The sequence below is a fragment of the Osmia bicornis genome, chromosome 10 (assembly GCF_907164935.1).
Source record: "Osmia bicornis bicornis chromosome 10, iOsmBic2.1, whole genome shotgun sequence".
NCBI lineage: Eukaryota > Metazoa > Arthropoda > Insecta > Hymenoptera > Megachilidae > Osmia > Osmia bicornis.
The window spans coordinates 6,911,722-6,929,735 of NC_060225.1; the positions used below are offsets into that span (position 1 = coordinate 6,911,722).

The window sequence follows — 18,014 nt, forward strand, 5'->3', positions numbered from 1 at the left end:
TCAGTCCCGGAAATTCGTAAAACAAAGTGAATTTCTACCACGTATATTACGTAAATCATGTTTGCTCTCGAACATACATATATGCATACACACGTACATGATTCGGTGTACATTTGAATTTCAATTTATTGTACAAACGTATAGGAAGTTGCTTCTCGGGGCCATCTGCCTTAGAACGTTTCTCAAGTTCTCTGGTCACCGGATGCATAGGAATGCCAACTGATTTACAGTTTTAATGGGTTCCGGAAGTTGGCGAATGCGGATACTGTTCACTTGTAAATGGAAGGTATTACGCATCTTATTTAGGGAAATTAATTTCATCACTTTGGATTTTAAATTAAAAAAAATTGCAATTTTATTTTACTTTATCGCCACTTTCTTTCGAAATTAAATAAAGAAGTAACATCTTAAAATTTTACAATCCATGCGATATTTTTTAAAATAGTGTAAATCTTTGATATTGAAACGAACAAAATAAATTCGTAGAAATGGCTGGAGGTAATAGTTTGGTATCGCTTAAGCAGAAAAATTATGTGCCAGCAGCTAGGTGATTTATGGACGTTGAAAAGGCTGGTCGGTAATGGTACCGGTCGAATTCTAACCCCGTGATTTATAATGAACAGAGTGGCACAGGTGAAACGTATACCGCGCAGACCTCTTAAAGGAACGTTCAACCTTTTTGAGACGGTATCGCGATGGTTAAGAGGTGAGCAGAATTTACTTCGTCGTCGACCCCAAACTTGAGTGGCGAAACCGCTGGCTGGTCTCTTGTGTCTAACTAGAAGTTACACTTGTTCTACGACGATGTGTTCGTGCCCTCACCCCCTTCTTTGCCATCTCTATTTCACACCACCCTTTTTCTTCTAACCACCACTTCGTTACCCGTGGTTTTGGTTAACACCTGTAGATTTCCGCTCACGACTGACACGACTCTGATTTTCTGCCCTTTCTTATCACAACTGGGTAGATTACAATCAAGAACTAATTGAAATTACTGTTGAAGTTGGGTTTAGTCAAATATAACAGTAATTGTAGATTCATTTTAGAATTGACTATTTTTTATATTTGGAATATTATTTTAATTAAATTAATACTTATTTTATTTTCTATTCTCCAAAAATTGCAAAAAGCATTAATTATATAGAAATATAATTGAATGATGTATTTATAATTATCTAATTTTTAATATTTGTTAGATTTTATCACAAAATAATTTTATTTTAAATTCCATTCAATCTATTTTTATAGGTAAAAAAATACATTAATTATGAACATTTCATTTGAATATCTTTCATCTCTCACGACCTATATATTTAAATAACTTCACTAACGTTATTCAAAGTTTAATAAGTACTCGAAAATATCATCGAGGTCGGGTTAGATGAGGACCGAATGTTAATTTTTTCTGTTTTAGAGAAGTTTCCGACAAAGGAGATGGAATTACCATGGCAATTTCCCCGGGGTAACGTAAAAGTCTTGTAACCACAGCAACGTGTGCTTTTCTTCCCTGTTATACGTTTCCTTCTTTTCTTTTTCCCCCTTCATACCTGAAAAAGCTGTAGCCTCCTACATAAGTGAGCAACAAGTTGAACAATTAATGTTCGCGAAGTAAATACGGACGAAATAAACGTGTCGCGAGTACAAATGGCTGAGATGTCGCGTCTGCACTTTCTCGAAATTAACCTTTCACAAAATGAATTTGCAATTACCAGGTCGAGTTGTTTTGTACAATGGTTGATCAAGGTTAACGTATTCAGAGAGAAATGGAGTAAAATTACATTAATATGATTTTTTCCACAATAAAATTTTAAATAAATTATCCAAGGTGATTGCTAAAAGAAATTATTTCGAGCGACTTCACTTAATTAGTTCTCGAATTTCTTTCTTCTTCTTCTTTTTTTTTTTTTTTTTTTAATTTTTTATCAAAGCCTGTTGACTCGAAATGTAAAGGACACAGTGCAGCTAAATAATTCCAAGCAGTTTCATTGGATAAAGTGTCGCATCCCGTATTTGAGTTGGCGATTTCTAGGAACCTTTGTAATCGTTTCCAAGTTCCGAGGTTCAAAGGAATCAGATCTAAGATCCCGTATATTTTCCATTCTTCCTGATTTCCGACGACCCGTTTTCGGCACTGCAACCTTGAGGAAACTTGAAATTTGCTTTTAACGAATTTCTTTGGCTCCTCGGGTCGACAGTATTTCACTCTCGACTATAACGGTGTCGGCCATTCCGCGAGATTAACCCCGCAAGTTTAAATCGTGGTCATGCTCGAATTAAATGCTCGACGAGTACTTTCTCATCGCGAAAAACTCCCTTCTCGAAAGTAATCGAGCGAAAAGTATAGAACTTGAAATTTTGTTTTAAGCGCTGTGGAAATTCGCTGACTCTTTCTTCAAAAATCTGTAATTGAAACAGAACTCTTTAAATTATCACTTGAACTACTTACAAAACCTTGTCATGAAATTATAAGTAATATTTATGTATCAATTTCAGAGATTTTTGTTTCAAAAAAAATCGACCTATTAGCGCTTTATAATAATGAATTTGAAAGTTTATTCGATTCATAATTAGAAATTTACACAAGATTAATTAGAATCGCAACCTTTCGAATTAAATTAAAATGAATTAGGATAAATGTCAAAGAAAGCTATAAGAGAGTGACAAGTATATTAGACTTATCTTGAGACTGTTGACAATTAGAATCTTTTTGACATGATAAATTGAAGCGGATTGAGCATAATTAACTGATTAAGAGGCGACAGACGGGTGAAGCATCCTCCAGAATGCGGAGAGGTACGCGTCCAAAGCAGAAGCGAGGAAAATGAAATTCAAGTTCACACAATCACAGCCTCTCTTAGGCTGTATCTTGCTTAAAGTTCCTGTTAAACTCTCTAAACATAAGTTTGAAACAAGTTCAGAAACAGGACCGAACGAATAGATGTGCCGCGAGCAGACTTTGTTCTTCAGAATTAACTCGGGAACCGAGTGGAACGTGATAAGATTTATTTGCGCTTCAATTTTATTGTAATCTCGATGTTACCAACTCGTTAAACGAGAAATGTTTAATCAGCTAACAGCCAGAAAAGGAAAAATAGAAATCATTATTCCGTATCGAGAAATCAGATTTGTTTACTTTTTAATTCCACACTGGAAAATAAAAATCTTTATTTAGAAAATTAGGATTCTCTGATATATAATTAAAGTGTCAAGGCTTTGTTTAATGATGACAGATGGAAACCTAATTTAATTTTCTATCTTCGTGGGTTTAATTTTCTCTGATGATTTGATTAAGCTTTGCATTATTAAATGCAAAATTAATTTAATACGTTTCTTTCATTGCTTTGATTTTTAGTCAGAGTTTATGAAATAATATTGCAGTATATAAATGAACGATATACACAAGGTGATTCTAGCTGAAAATAATTCATTCAATCATAATTCGTGATAATATTCAGTCTCTGGTAGATACACTTTGGAAGATTGTGCAAAATTTTCTCTTCTAAATTGCTCATTTTATTTCCTATATTTCATGCATTGTAATGATACCATATTCCATATTGCAAAAACTTTCACTAATAGCAACCGATATCTTTCATTGAAAAAAGAAATTTAGCCAAGTCCATTTAATCGAGCTTCATAAAATATAGTACGTAATTGCAATTCTAATTTCTGCTGTATCAGGATAATGGTATGGTGTTTTAAAATTCGCTTACCATGTGTGCTTTAATGGGAAAATGTTCACTTCTGTTTGCTTAATTATAATGAAGCTAAGCGATGCTCCAACATACTTTCAGTGTACTTTTTCATTATTTCCATTTCTCAGACAGAATGCATTCTTAATTGTTATCCGGCTTTACGGCTGTTTCGAATCGCTGAAATTAATCTGCATCTCGAATGTGTTCCACATTCGGATAATAGAGTTGGCCCGATGATAAGCTTTAATGTCTTTGCAAGCTGATTACCAGACAAGAAAATGCTTTCTAGCTTCTGTTGATATCAGGGAAATTCTGATCATATGCCCTTTGACCATTCGTCTGTTCTTGAAACATTTAACGTCATTTGCCACATATGGAACTGAGTTACCTTTATGGTTTATGAAGTAATCTCGTTGCGATTGTAGTTGGTTATTAAGTTAATTCATACTACGTAACTTCAATTATTATTGTTATCATTGTTCCATGCGGTATATTATGGCCAAATGGTTGGAGAAATTTTCAGAAACTATATTAACCCCTTTGACTCGACAAATTGTCATACACTACATAAATTTTAATTTACAATTAATGTCTGCAAGTTTATTATTTAATTTTCAATACTGGTATGGGGCTTTATATATCATTTTAAAAACCGTTACTCAATTTAGAAAATAAAAAGGGAATTCAAAAATCTATTTCTTTCTTGAATTCCGAGATTGCTCCAACAAAATTTTAGACTATGCAAGGTATGATGAATTTTTAAGTTTAATTACTTTTACGCTGAAATAATTACAGCTAGAGAATAATGGATTTTGTACAATTGGTAGAAAGTTTGTTGAAAGTTAGAAGCATAAAGAAAATCAAAATGAGTCGGATGAATAGAGGCGAGGACTTTCCGTAGGGTTCCATCGATCGCGAAGCGATAAGATTAATCACGGGTTCAGCGTCCGTGCACGAAAGACGAAATTTTCGAGCGATTAATTATTCGAAAGTTTGCAGGCCAATACTTCGGATTGTAGAGGAAATATTCGACGATGAACTTCAGCTGAGAATGCATACGCGTGAAAGGTATTCAACGATCGGTTGCTATTCTCGTGAAATTCCCTTTTTCTTCGTTTTGCCTCCTTTTAAATCAGGGAAAATCTATCGACAGATCTGTCGTTCGATTCTTTTGTAATTTGCCAAATTGTATTCGCTTATTCGAGAATAATATTCGATGAAATCCTCGAATTTCATTTCAAACAAGAACTATCCTTTGTATTATCCGTTTACAGATATATCATAATTCAGATAACTTTTGAAGAGAGAAATTACAAAATATAAATGAGACAATGTGTGAAATTTTCAAATGTAAAATCATATTTCTTTCATTAAAAGCAAAATTTCATTGAATGAAAGACGATGAATGTTAAATACTTTCGATTTTTATATTTTTTACTTCCTGGTATATTTATAAATTAAATACAAGAAGCTCTTAAGCTAAGGATTATGTTGAAACTTATTGTAGAAAAAGTTTGCTCAATCTTGGAAGAAGTGAAAGAGATCAATCATTAGTCAGGCAGGATTAAAGTATTCTACCTGGCAGCATTTTCCGGGTTCAGATTTAACATTAAACACTTGAAATTTGTTTTTAAACATTTTAAAATTGTATTTGGGATGCATAAATACTTTTTCAATCAAGTTTTCATTTTCCTCTTTTTGAAGACACAATAAAATCTTAATTAATCACAATTAATTTGATTCTTTTATTAATATAACTCAATAATTTTCTTGATTATTTTCCTTTTTAATAAAAATTTTTCACAAATTAAGGATACAGCTTAATTGGCTATAATTTATAAAAAATTCAATTGCTATTCAATGATCAAATAATTCTTGTTTCATAACATTTGCAGTGCATCATAGAACAATTATCTTTAGCAAGCAATATTATTCGATGGAAACAATTGAGCGATCTTTTAATTCCTTTTCCTCGAACGAAATATTAAATTTCCACTGAACGATTTCTAACACGAATTACGAAAGCGGAAGTAACTCGAGGAATCCGAGAAGTAATTTCAAGGCGGAGAAGGGCGTTGCTCGTGGAGGATGCAACAACAAGGTAGAAAAACTTCAGCCACCGGTGGCTGTCATAAAAAAAAAAAAAATGAGACGCGTTTTATTACCTCCTTTTAGAAGCATTCTGACGGAAAATCGAAACGCTCATTACGGACAAATAGATACCCGACCATTCTGCCATCATGCGTAAAAAGTTCTCCGTTGAAGCCGAGTGATAATTAGCGAGAAGGTTGGGAGAGCGTCATTTCTACGAACCCTTCCTTCCTTTTTTTTTTTATCACTCGCCGCGTTTTCGCCGAAATATTGAATGCATTCGTAAACTGCGATCGATGACACAATTCGCGGGAGAAAATGGTCCGCGTCGATGAACATTTCGGTCCTTGTAATTTTCCAGTTTCATTGCACGAATGGTCAAGGAATCGAGGAATAAAAAAAGAATGCTTTTCTAACCTTTGTTACGTAGAACGATTGTTTCCTTTTCGAATGCGCAAAAGGGTTAATGACGATACAGGAAGCAGCCTGTCAAATGAAATAAATTAATTTCATCGACGTCGATGCAGTTGGTTGCGGTAAAATCAAACGTGATCGGAAAAATCAATGAGAAACCGAGGAAAGTAATTCCAATCACGCGTTCGGCGTTCACGAAACGAGTCTTTCAGGATATCTCCAGATTGTTTGCCGGATCCTCGGCAAGTTTCTCGAGAAAATCGCTCGTTAAATCGCTGGCAAGGGGATAAGTCGTCAGAAGGGTGTCGCAGCGGTCTCACGGTGCTAATGAAAAGAAAAGCGGCAAAGAATCGCAGCTTTCTGGAGCAATTTCTGGACGACAGACCGTCTGATTTCCGTCAAACGTTGCCTGCAAAAAAAAAAAAAAAAAGAAAAAGAAAACAGGCAACGAAGTTTCAGCGGAGACACTCGCTCGGTCAGCCCACTTTCCACTGACACCCCACGCTTTTTTTTTCCCTGCCTCTAATTAAAAGTTCGCGATCCAAACCGGTCGTACGTGCCTTGGACTACTTTTCCTCCATTCAGCCTAGACTTCTGCGACACTCGTCGACTGCATGCTCGCGGGAAACCGCGTTGATTACATCGACGCAAAGTGGAGAATTTTTATAGAAAATTGATGTTACCTATTCCGAGGTTAATTATCGAGGAAAGAAAACTTGGTAAATTATTATCAAACTATTGGATGTAAAAATTTAATCCCTCCATAATTCCGTAATTTATTACTTACAATACAATAGTACAAAGTCGAACAATGGAGCAAACAGTGTTAAGAATTCGAAACGTTACCACAAAATTACACAAGGGAATAAAGGGGCAAAGTTACAAGAATTCCATTGTAATTCGTATATTTGAACAGTGAAATATTCCAAAGGGAGGCAGCCAGAGATCGCATAATTATTCCTTACTTTCTCGAACATCGGTGAGTGTTAATCAACTTAACGAGCCAGTTTGTTTCGAGGCAGGTGACAGTCGCGTTTATCAAAACTTCATCGAATTAGCGGAGTTAATTGGTAGATAGTGTGGCAACTGCGATAAACCCTGTTCGCTTTACTTTCCCTGGTCGCTCATATTTCTACCTCCCCTCTTTACCTGTTTTGGGTAGCTATTCGTTATTTACTTGGAACAAGGTAGCTATGCCGCATGTACTTGCAAATATAATTAGCAACTCTATGGAGAAACTCATTTTAGAACACGAAGCCAAGCTGTCTGCCTCTTATTACGTGGCTTGCGAGCCGAGCAGCGAACCCTTTGAAAATTTGGTAACAAGCGAATTACACGGTGTAGGGACACGGCGTTGAATTACGATTTGAAAATTAAGTTTCTTTTCAGAATTCATTCTCTTCGACACGTGTTAAAAAGGGAAGGGTAGTTGGTCGTTTCAAGAAAGTCACGCATCCGAACGAAAACCGACGATATCCGGTGCTTAAACCTTCTTCTGCTCGATTTATTTCGACGTTCTAACGTTGCTTGCCTTAGAAAGTTGCTTCGAATGGTACTTGTTGAGCTTCTGAAAGCTTTTCAATCGCGCGCGAAACGTGAACACGGGTTTTTCTCGGAATATTATGAGAATTTGATGATTTTTTATTTTACTTAGGTTAATTGGAAAAATCTGTAGTTTGGTGGTGAGATAGTATCTCTGAATTATTTATTATTGGATTAGCAACAAATTCTACGGGAAAGGAATCGAAAATTACCAATAGGAATTTAATTGCATATTTCAAAACTTTAAAATTTAATTAAAATAATAATTACCAAAAATATTTTTCTGCCTTTTCCAGATAAAAGCCAATCCGTAGCTTCGCCAATAACGAATCAAAATAACATCCCTATCAACGACCGGTGAGTTATTTTTCAACTATTCTATAAAAATATGTATCAACATTTACACATCCAATATTATATTTGTTTACATTTTCTACATATAAAAGGTCGATTTATTCTGTGATGCGATCGTTTAAAACGTAGGTGAAAAATAACTTGGTATCGCTTGACCAAAGATTTGATCGTTCAATAAATATAAAACTGATTGTTTAATTAAATTTTTCAATCGACGAAAATACGGATCTAGTATTCTGTTTAACTCTTTCATAAAGAATCAAGAATGCTTTTGAAATCTGTTTACGAATCAGATTAATCGGTCGAGAAGTATAGTAGTCACGGTGAGAAATCAGTGTTTACCGGTTGCTATATATAATTTGCAAAAAGTCGTCGAGCAAAGAAGATTGCCGAGAAAAGCTTCTCCGATGTCTTTCATTACTTCTGCTCGCATTTTTTCCCCCTTTTTTCCTGCCTCTTACACGTTGCTGTCTATTTTCCCTCGGCTTGGAAAAAGAGAACACGCCGATTGGCTCGCAAACTGGAAGCTGTATTCTCTTCACTGTAAAGGGAATAAGGTTTCGTTTCCGTTTCGATATTTTGTTGCGACACGAATGGATTTCGAAGTGAATTTCTCCTTCACTTCTAGGCAGAAAGATGAACCGTTGGAATTAGCGATTATCCGCTTATTCGAACTTGAATTTCGTTAAAATTTATCAATCATTTTGTTTGATAACTTCGAAAATAGTTAATACATGAAATAATAAAAATATTATTATGGAATTTCGTTCAATTACAGTATTTTATAAATTTTTAAATTTCATTTATTACTAAAATTTTGCAGTTTTAAGCTTCCAATGGGTAAAATATTAATTTTATAAAATCGTAAGTGAGAAAAGTTTAAATTGAAAAATAAAATGTTCAACGTGTTATCTATAATCACTTTAATTAATTACTTTATATTCGAATGGTACTCAATGTATTTCTATGGGATCATTTTGTATCTGGGCTGTTAAAGGGACGTAATTTTTTTAAATTAAAGATTTTACACGGTATCTGTAACGTCCGAATGTGCAATGTATCACGTGGCAAGCGGGAGGTAAATTGATTTTATATCAAATTACGGGTAACAACGTTCCACTGCCGCTGTCGTACGTGAAAAATTACCTGGATTGTGCTCAGAAACATCGAACACGTAGCATCCATTCCTGTGGGATTCGAGGGGCTTATTGAATCTTTCAATGCATTCGTCTGTTACTCGTATCTGTCTCTAACAGTCTGTTTTCTGTATCCAGCCGGCTTTTATATTGATTATCTGTTTCGATGAGATCCTGTACGTGGAAATATTTAATAAACCAACCTTACCCTACTACTTTCTTTAGTGAATTTCTATTCAAAACAAAGAATACCATCGAATAAAATTTAGTGAAAATATTCTAATTTTTTCCATTAATTAATTTTACAAACATTGAGGTATTTAATATTTTTTCATTTACTTTTAATAAAATATCTCAATTTTAATTGAAAAAATGCAGAGTTGAAAATTTTTTTATTTTTGAAAAATAATTAAAAAAAACAAATTGCCTATTTTATTCTATTTTTGTGTGTTTGGAAGTTATAAATCATCTCTACAGTTTCTCTTTTTAAAGTCAAAGGAAACAGGTTCTATTTTTGAATTGCAATTTTATGAATGCACACCAGCAATAGAAATAGTTTTCCTTTTTTCATGAAAGCGTCATTTATTTACAAAACCATTCGAGCAAAATCTACCACATGGCGTAAATATGGTGTTCCCTGTGCACATTTCACAATAACATCACAGGAACCACAAATATAGTAGTTATATGCATGCAACGATTTTGTATTCCTTTGAAAATTCTACAGCAACGTGGATGCTATTCGTGGCTTGATACAAAAAGTTTTTTGATACAGAAGAGTACAACGTAGAAGTTGAAGCTTCTGTTAAACTAAATAGAAAACGAACAATCTAGAGGTGGGAAATGTTATGAAAAGGTAGTTGAAAAACACTGCAGCACTGCAGGATTCTTTAGAGAGAATTTTATAACAAAGATTAATTAATTTTTCAAATGATTATTTTGTGTTTCATTTAAAAATTTAAGAATTTCAAAAAGAAATTCGTGTGCCATTAAAACAATAAAAGGCCAATCATTGCAGGGAAGTAAATGTTAGTTTTACGCGAGCGAATGCGAGTGACTGTAGGTAAAAAGCAATCGTCATGGGAATTTTGATTTCATTCATGCGAATCACGAACCCGTCACAAAATGTCGCGACGATCTGAAACACCATTAACGTAATGTAGTTAACCGTGTTTCCCATTATCCTGACCGGTCTGATTCGTTCGCGTGGAAAACCAACGTTATTTTCTGCGTTCGTTCGTATTCGTAGCACGGTTCCTGTTCGAAGTAAACTTCGGTTACCCGTCGCCAAACTGCTGATATTTTGAATTTAGATACAATCGATAATTTGTATCATTGGCATGCCTCCAATCGGCATAATTTATGGCGTGGCCGTGACTCGAAACGAAACGAGTATAACCCGTTGTTTAATGAAATTAATGATTTATTTACATTGACGCTGTTAACGTGCGATTAACAGGAACGATCGTACGGTTATGCAAATTTATGCTGAATTTTCATACGAAGATTTCAGAAAGTATATTTGCATATTTTCATATTTATCTGCTGACGTATTGTGGAAATGTTAATTAACAGCAATTGCTTTTTATTTGATTTTTGCCTGGTTTAATTCAATTGAATGTTTATGACTGATCATCAGCCATTTTGTATCAGAAATATCGATGAAGCATTTAGATAGACATTTTCAGCAAACTTTGAGCTTTAAATGGATCTATCATAAGTGATATTTTGCAATACTTTTATGTCATGAAATTGCGTTAGACTGTAAGTATGAATATGTTTGACTAATAATGTACTTGTACTACTTATTACTTTCTAACACCATTTCATAACATTAAAGTATTTCAAAATAGTGCTTATGCTATATCAATTTAAAGCTTAAAATTTAATAAAAAAGACTACATAAACGTTTCATTAATATTCTTAATACAAAATGGCTGGCCCTAAGAAGTATATTTAACTTGAAGATATTTAATATCACTCGTCTATTTCTTGTTCCGATGATCGCATAGTTAGTACATAATTAATGATCGCCAATAACGAAGAAAGAATCCATGAGATTAACGGCTATATTAAATATTTGACATTCTTTGATTTTAATATTCTACGTTCCCTTGAATTTGATGCCACGGTATATTAATTGACATTTCAAGCTCGTTCGCGTTTCACAGACCATCGATACTTTCAGAATTCTGATTAAAAGTGGTGACGAAAAAATTTGGAACATCAAAGACAACTTGCATACGTAGCCTTTTTTCTCTTCTTGTATTTGTGCATTTTTCGTCGAAATATTTTTCCATTTTCTACAGCGGGATAAAATTGATAAAATTGCAGATAAAATATTTCGTCAATCGCTCTTCAATAATACTTCAATTATTTTGCCATTTTGTGATTATTTGATTTAAATAAGCATCGTGAGATTATTGAGAAATTTTGTACTAATAGAATTTTATTTAGAAATTTAGGGAGTTAACAGTTGAGAAGTTTAATAATTTAGTAATTTAGAAATTAGAATTCAAAACAAAACTCAAAATTAAATTTAAATTCTAAATTATCCATTGAAGTAGTAAAACCAATGAAAATGAGGTTTCTCCCTTTATATCAATAAATTTTTCAAATTCACGATGGTACGTTCACATCGTTTCACTAACTCACCTTTTACAATCCATAACTCAGTTAAATAGCACGAAAGAATAAAAGTTTGTGTAACTTGTGTTACACGTAAAAATGAATGTAATTTATTTTCCCATGAGAAACGGAAAATCGTGTTTTTTCCTCGGTGTTCAGATACAAATTTCATGGCGATAAGAATGAAATAAACGGGTGAAAGTATTAAATTTTGGACAATAGCCTCTGCTATTGTTTCGAACGGCCAAATGGTTTCAATTAATGAGAAGCGACGGGGAAAATTTTTATCTCATGCATATTAATGGCCGCAATGTAAAAGTCTTTACACCGTGTTAGATTTGAAATGCAACAGAGTAATCAAAGAGTCCTGTGATAGCAGTGTATATTATTCATGAGGTTCGTGCAAATGTATGCAAAATTATACACGTTTATCGCCTTAACTAGTGTGGGAAATGAAAATGAAAAAAGAAGGATAAGTTATCGCAGTGGGATAATATTGATTTGACTTAATTAGAAGATTAATGGGGTTAGCTATACTAATTATTCCACTGCAGTGATCAATTGACACGAGTAATTTTTTTTTTGACGTATGCTTATACCAGTTTTTTAAGCTAGCAATATTGATAAAAAAAATATTATTATTGGTGCTACATTTAAAATTTATCTTTATCTTATAACAATTAAACCTGTCCAGTTTTTATATATCCAGGCCATCAATAATAATTCCTGACGAGAAAATTTCATTTCCCTGACATGTCAAGCTTCGTTCAATTTATGTTTTCTACACGAACGCCCCGCACTTTTCTTATAGCCAGTGACTCATACCAAGGTACGGAACATTGTTCTAATAATGGATCATGCAAAAAAGATTGACTGTGAGTTGGAAAGTAAAAGAAAGTAGTGAAACTTTTGCACGATGAACATTGTCGCTGTCAAAATGAATCCGGGGTACTTTCTAGGGGTAATATAGTGGGTTCACTGAATTTTTCTTGACAATGTATGGAACTACAAATAATAAAAAATTATATAATATTATAAGAAAATATTGTAGCCAAGAAATGGATCATAATGAATTTTCTATCGCAGCAAAATTTGTTAATTATTGTTTTCTGTATCGGTTATTAAACAATTAATTATTTGCCTTTCTAAAAGTACAAAATATCGAAGAGATAAAAATAAAATCAGAACGTGAAGTTTCATCGTTTGAAAGATGTGTAACATCGACAGTCGGGAAATGGTAAAATTTCAGCATCGAGAAGGCAACACCTGGGTTCCGGTCGAATTATTCGTTGCCAGCTGTTTGAGGTTCCTGCGTCATGTAGGTTCCACGGTGATTTCGCATCGGGGGCACGTATTTCTGTTTCATCCCTCTGTTCCCTTCCGTTCCCGTTTTCGCCTCGCCGCGAAATCTTGCGTCTGCAAATGCTCCCGAATCAGAGCCAAACGTCAACTTCATATTTTTCTTTTGCCCGATGTTTGCACCGTTCCTACGTATATTTCTCTTTTTACTCGGCCTCGAATCCCGTGGAGCGGGGTGTAAGCAAAGGAATAAGGGTACGATCACACATGAGCAATCAAAGGAGAAGAAATGACGGTGGTGAAATAGAAATCTTAAAGGGAGGCTTACCGATCAAATATACGAAATACCGTTTGAACCAGCTGTGTCACCCCTTCGACTCAAAGGCTATTCTTACAATTCGTTATTGTACCTTTTTTAAGATCTATTAACTTATCGACGCGTGGATTCAGAAATTTTTAAAAATAATTTCGTTTAACTCTCGGGTGACGGACCATGGAGAAAGGCCCAATTTTAATTTAACTTTGTATTTCATGTTATTTTCATTTTCTAAATCTTAGCGTGGGATCAATTCATAAATTTCAAATTGATTTTAACACATCGCTACAAAATTCATTTTTGTTTACCAGACAGATTGTATTTTATTAGAAAAGTTCACTCCAATTCTGATTTACTTGTGCGCACACCACACGAGTTGTATCTGGAAAATGAAAAAAAGAAGAATCCTAAGCTCTTTTTTATAGACCGCGTGTGTACGGTTGACACTTTTCATCGTGAAAAATAAATCTCCCCCAATCTTTTTCCATTTTCTGTCGACAAAACGTCGCGTTACAGAGTAAAACGCGAGAATTCGCTGCGTGCCAATCAAGGAAGATTAATTGAATAACATACTACCTCAACGAAATGGATTCCCCTCTTGTTTCTTTTTTCGCGACGTCGAATTCTGAAGAATAATTTGCATCTTCCTATAATTCTTGATTCACGGTGATTCTATTGTCAAATCTTACTAATTGTTTGAGCAGAATGATTATTCACATCATTCGAAGGAATGAAAATCGAATTATCTGAATTATTCCGAAGAAAACTAATTATAGTAAATGGAGGAAGGAAAATTCAGGAATCGTGAGATATCCAGTTTCGGAATCGATATCTGAAAAGTGTATATATTTAACAGGCAATTGAATATCGGACGATGCAATCGCGCCTAGGCACCTTTCATTTACGACCAGCAGAATTGCAATTTGCAATCAAGGATCAGTTTGCCGTTTCGATCGTTTCTGTTAAATTCTTAATTAACTGCGAATTCAGCGCTGATCCTTCGGTGATCATCGGAAAAAAATTCGATCGAGTGGATGTTATTTAATTTTCTACAGTTCCATTATATTACCATTGATAAATTATAGGATTTCGAGCAGAAAATAATTTTTCATTTGTTGAAACTACTTGACCCATTTAAGAATACAAGCATGGCTCCTTAATTTTACAAAGTATTATTTAATTATTGTTCGTTCATTGTATCGATCAACGGTTGTACATTAATCACCGATAATCACCGTTAAATACGATTCGTTATTACCTGAGCGAAAAGGGAAATCGTTGGGAGAAAAAATGGATAAAAATGCAGGGGTGACGAAGTCGTGTTCCCTATAAATTTAAATACAGCCGATAGAAATTTCTGGTTTTGTCGAGCGTGTAATATCGTTCGTGTGTCGGACATGCAATCATGAAATTAAATTTTGACCGTTGAATTTCCGGCGACCAGACGTGTGCGGGGTTTCGAACGTTTTCCCTGTTATTACGACCGCTACCTGCTCCGTTTTCCACCGATCGCAGGAGTTTGATGCGGGTAAACGAATGGAAAATAGATAAAAAAAAAAAGAGAAAAGGTCTTCGAGCTTCTCGGACACCGGACATTTGCATATCGCGTAGCTGGCCACGGCAGTTGAGGTTTTTCCCTGGCATTTGCATTCTAATTAAACGAACGAAGGATAGAATAACGGAGACGGGTTTTATTGTCCGGAACTGTGACGTGTGAGGGTGGAACTCGAACACAGGATTATTTCCGGATGTGTCGATAGATAGATGTTTGCAAATGAATTTTCAAGATTATCCTTTGGAGATTTCGAAAACGATAGGTACTTAGTTCTTTTTCTCTAAGAAATTCCTAATTACTAAATTTTTCATATCACAGCCTCTAATTTTTATTATTGAAAAATCATGAACCATGAGGGGGAGAAATAGCATTGAATTATTTCCTCTTTTTATGTATTTCAATAAAAAATCGCTAAAAGTGGATATAATGGAGATTAAAAATTGAAATGGTACGTGTATAATCCGTAAAAATATATTTGATTACTGTACAAATTCATTTCGCGTGTCATTCAGAATTAAAGATTCTCAATGAAATGTGAAGCGATGGAAAACGAGTGTGTTTTAAAACGTACGTTTCCGCTGTTTTCATTGATTTCCGTGCAAAAATGTGTGAACACATTAGAGAGGGAAATCTATATTTTCAGATTCCCGTGGGTTATTAAATTCCGTGTAATCAAACCCGCAGCACGCCTTCCCTTTCAGAAGGGTAAAAGATTCTCTCTGACAAGGCCTGTAGGGAATACTCTCGGCGTTGAGTAATGAGAACTCAAGGCATCAATTGCACACCGGAAATTTTTTTCGATAATGCTCTTTCGAACCGCTGTCTTCGTGCTATATGTTGATAAATGTGTCAGAATTTTTTAACAATTCATCAGTTGCGAGAGAAAAATTCGTTTTTCACCAATTTTTCTCGTTGAATGCTTTTCTATTCCGATTTATAGTTCACGTTTCAGTAAAAAGATTGAAATTTCACGGTTTTCAATATTCTCTGCTGTTATGGATTGATTTATTTGGATTAGGTTTTCAAATTTTATAATAATTATATATTAAGATAAATATTTATTTCGCTGTAGGAGTAGATTCACACTGAAACACTGTTGAATAAATTCATAAAGCATTTAAGGTGACTCAGTAGTTCAAGTATGTGCTAAGTCAGGCATAGACTGATTTATTATAATAGGTCCTTAAATTTTAAATTATTGACATATCAATGTCATTATAAATTCATTTATACCAGTAGATTCATAGTGAGACAGTGTTGAATAAATTCATGAAGTAGTTGAAGTGTTTCAGTAGTAAAAGTACGTGCTATGTCAGATATAAATCAATTTGTTACAGCAGGTCCTCAAATTTTTAAATATCTTAATATTTAAACGATAATTATATTCATTTATATAAGTACATTCGTTGTATAAAATACTATTAAACGCATTTATAAAGTAGTTAACATAATTCAGTAGTTTAGATAGGTGTTAAGTCAGGCATGTACAGTAAACTGCTCCTTCCACCGTTTTCTTAGTAATTATCGTTAATAACATTACATCCTGTAACATCACTATTAATCATAATTAAAGCTCCTGGTAAATAAGAGGCTTAACGAACGAGTATCAGAATATAATCAAGTAGTAATTAAAACATTGTCTGCTATAGTGCAATACATAACAACGAAAATGATCCAATTTCCTTATTGTCTTTCTCTTGTTTTAATCTTGAGAAAGAGTTAATCGTATCAATATCTGAACACGATCTTTATTCCTCGAGGAAAATAAATCAAAGAAAGAGGAAGAATAAGAGCAGGGGCTAGTTTTAACCGTATGAAAATGGCGGTAATCAAACTGCACCTGCGGTCGCAGGGTGCTCGTTGCACTATTTGAAAGGCACGGATCGTAAGGGGCGTAACGGTAAGAGGAGGTGAATAAGAAAGAAAGATAAATGCGGGGACAGGCCTGTAGGGAGTGCTGGAGCTCGTCGAGTAATAAGAATTCAGCCAGTAATTACACACCGGAGACTTTTCCAGCGTGCCTCTCATCCCCATCCGCTACCCCTTTGTTACGTCCTTCCAGTCTCCAAGGGTTAACGAGTCGGTGACTATCTCTAAGAAACAAGAAGCTCGCGTGTGTGAGTGACTTCAAATCCTGTATATCCCTCTATCGTCTCCATTAATATCCTCTGTTTACATGGAAATTTTTATTTAACACCTCTTCTCCTAATGGTTCCTTAAAGAAGTAGATGTACCCCTTTGAATGGAATTTTTGTAAACTGATTTAACAAGAATTGAACAATTTTTAAAACAAATTTTAAAACAATATGAAAGCCATATAAATATTTACAAAAAAATTTGCGAAATTATCGATGGTGTAGAATATTCTGAAATTTAAAAACCAAGGTCCCTTCACCGCTATCTCTCTCGTTTCAACCTTCCTTACTCACACCCCATTTCTCTGTTCAAACGTTGCATCCCTAACGCCGATGGTTCGCGCTCTAAAAAGCGGGATCAAGTTGCTTGAGCAGATAGCGAGAGGGTAGGGCGAGTTGAAATGAGTTTTCAGTGTTCGGGAAGCGATATCCTCGTCGATAGCTGTTTCCGTGGCACTAGGAAACAAGAGGATAATGGTGGAACGGTATTTTACTAGATACCTCTAGGTGTTTCCGTCTATTCTTTTATAACCTTTGATGTTAACACGATTTTCTTAGAGATAGTATGTTTAACATCGAAAAACGATCCTCTTGAATTTTCATTTCATATTCAATCGAAAATAACAACCCAGCCGTATTTGGCCTAATAAGATCAATAAGCGTCGCTGTCACCTGATACGACAGGGTGTGTAGTCACGGTGGGCCAACTTTTTTTTTCGCACGTATCAGCAGAGTTTCGTTTCAAATTAGAAGCCGGAATCCGGTGTCTGGATATCCGGCATCTGCTCGTTAGACGAGGAAAGGGGATGTGGAGAAGTGACGGATCATCCCTCTCCTTTTCTCATTTAC

The 18,014-nt window shown here is 34.6% G+C and overlaps 1 protein-coding gene and 1 long non-coding RNA gene across 12 annotated transcripts in view; one reads left to right on the forward strand and one right to left on the reverse strand.

The window, feature by feature from the left end:
- LOC114871267 (neuronal acetylcholine receptor subunit alpha-7-like) overlaps window positions 1–18,014 on the reverse strand; it is a 149,203-nt gene that overhangs the window by 63,493 nt on the left and 67,696 nt on the right. The window lies entirely within an intron of this gene.
- LOC114871273 overlaps window positions 1–18,014 on the forward strand; it is a 111,551-nt gene that overhangs the window by 10,458 nt on the left and 83,079 nt on the right. For all 7 annotated transcript variants that reach the window (XR_006829847.1, XR_006829846.1, XR_003788553.2 and 4 more), the window contains exon 2: window positions 8,039–8,099. This is a non-coding gene — a long non-coding RNA (uncharacterized LOC114871273). The remainder of the gene's footprint in view (window positions 1–8,038; window positions 8,100–18,014) is intronic.